Below are 2,500 nucleotides of genomic sequence, written 5' to 3'. Positions count from 1 at the left end.
TGGCCCGAAAACAGCCCAGCGGCAAGCGGAAGCGGCTAACGTTGGGGAAAAGTGACCCGAAAACAGTTCAGCGGGGGAAAACTAAGCAGATGCGGCCACGCGTTGGGGAAAACTAAGCGGATACGGCCAAGTGTTGGGGAAAAATGGCCCGAAAACAGCCCAGCGGCAAGCGGAAGCGGCTAACGTTGGGGAAAAGTGACCCGAAAATAGTTAAGCGGGGGAAAACTAAGCGGATGCGGCCACGCGTTGGGGAAAACTAAGCGGATGCGGCCAAGTGTCGGTGGAAATTGGCCCGAAAACAGCCCAGCGGCAAGCGGAAGCGGCTAACGTTGGGCAAAAGTGACCCGAAAACAGTTCAGCGGGGGAAAACTAAGCGGATGCGGCCACGCGTTGGGGAAAACTAAGCGGATACGGCCAAGAGTCGGTGGAAATTGGCCCGAAAACAGTCCAGCGGCAAGCGGAAGCGGCTAACGTTGGGCAAAACTGACCCGAAAAAAGTTCAGCGGGGCAAATTTTTGAAATTTTTTTTGAAATTTTTTTGAATTTTTGAAATTTTTGAAGTTTTTTTGGGTTTTTGGACTTTTTTTGAATTTTTGAAATTTTTGAATTTTTTTGAATTTTTTTGAATTTTTTGAATTTTTTTTGAATTTTTGAATTTTTTTTTTTTTTTTGAATTTATTTGGTTTTATAAATTTTTTGTGATTTTTTGAGATTTTTTTGAATATTTTACATGGGTGATTTTGACTTGGGGGATTTTCAGGGGGTGGTAACCCTGGGCGTGGCTAGAGCCTCAAAATGCATATTCCCCTATAGGGGGGCAAGGTTTTCAAAAATGGGTGCCCCCTCATGTACACGCGCGTGGGTGTACATGGCCCCGTCGGTGCCAGCGTGGGTGGAAAATGGCCCGAAAACAGCCCAGCGGCAAGCGGAAGCTGCTAACGTTGGGCAAAACTGACCCGAAAGCAGTATAGCTTGGAAAATTAAGCGGATGCAGCCAATTGTTGGCGAAAACTAAGCGGATACGGCCAAGTGTCGGTGAAAAATGGCCCGAAAACAGTCCAGCGGCAAGCGGAAACGGCTAACGTTGGGCAAAAGTGACCCGAAAACAGTTCAGCTGGGGGAAATTAAGCGGAAGCAGCCAAGCGTTGGGGAAAACCAAGCGGATACGGCCAAGAGTCGGTGGAAAATGGCCCGAAAACAGTCCAGCGGCAAGCGGAAACGGCTAACGTTGGGACAAAGTGACCCGAAAACAGTTCAGCTGGGGAAAATTAAGCGGATGCAGCCAAGCGTTGGGGAAAACTAAGCGGATCCGGCCCAGAGTCGGTGGAAATTGGCCCGAAAACAGTCCAGTGCCAAGCGGAAGCGGCTAACGTTGGGCAAAAGTGACCCGAAAACAGTTCAGCGGGGGAAAACTAAGCGGATGCGGCCACGCGTTGGGGAAAACTAAGCGGATACGGCCAAGTGTTGGGGAAAAATGGCCCGAAAACAGCCCAGCGGCAAGCGGAAGCGGCTAACGTTGGGGAAAAGTGACCCGAAAACAGTTAAGCGGGGGAAAACTAAGCGGATGCGGCCACGCGTTGGGGAAAACTAAGCGGATCCGGCCAAGTGTCGGTGGAAATTGGCCCGAAAACAGCCCAGCGGCAAGCGAAAGCGGCTAACGTTGGGCAAAAGTGACCCGAAAACAGTTCAGCGGGGGAAAACTAAGCGGATGCGGCCACGCGTTGGGGAAAACTAAGCGGATACGGCCAAGAGTCGGTGGAAATTGGCCCGAAAACAGTCCAGCGGCAAGCGGAAGCGGCTAACGTTGGGCAAAACTGACCCGAAAACAGTTCAGCGGGGGAAAACTAAGCGGATGCGGCCACGCGTTGGGGAAAACTAAGCGGATACGGCCAAGAGTCGGTGGAAATTGGCCCGAAAACAGTCCAGCGGCAAGCGGAAGCGGCTAACGTTGGGCAAAACTGACCCGAAAACAGTTCAGCGGGGGAAAACTAAGCGGATGCGGCCACGCGTTGGGGAAAACTAAGCGGATACGGCCAAGTGTTGGGGAAAAATGGCCCGAAAACATCCCAGCGGCAAGCGGAAGCGGCTAACGTTGGGCAAAAGTGACCCGAAAACAGTTCAGCGGGGGAAAACTAAGCGGATGCGGCCACGAGTTGGGGAAAACTAAGCGGATACGGCCAAGGGTCGGTGAAAAAGGGCCCGAAAACAGTCCAGCGGCAAGCGGAAGCCGCTAACGTTGGGCAAAAGTGACCCGAAAACAGTCCAGCGGGGGAAAACTAAGCGGATGCGGCCAAGCGTTGGGGAAAACTAAGCGGATACGGCCAAGCGTCGGTGAAAAAGGCCCGAAAACAGTCCAGCGGCAAGCCGAAGCGGCTAACGTTGGGCAAAAATGGCCAAAAGCGGTGGAGCAGGGCGGTCTGAATCTATGCATCCACATAAAATGGGGGGTAAACCTGGGGGATTTCCAGGGGGTGGTAACCCTGGGCGTGGCTGGAGACCC

The sequence above is a fragment of the Carex rostrata genome, unplaced genomic scaffold (assembly GCF_964058835.1).
Source record: "Carex rostrata unplaced genomic scaffold, lpCarRost1.2 SCAFFOLD_50, whole genome shotgun sequence".
NCBI classification, from domain to species: Eukaryota; Viridiplantae; Streptophyta; class Magnoliopsida; order Poales; family Cyperaceae; genus Carex; species Carex rostrata.
The sequence above is the reverse complement of the archived record's forward strand: the minus strand, read 5'-3'. Positions refer to the sequence as shown.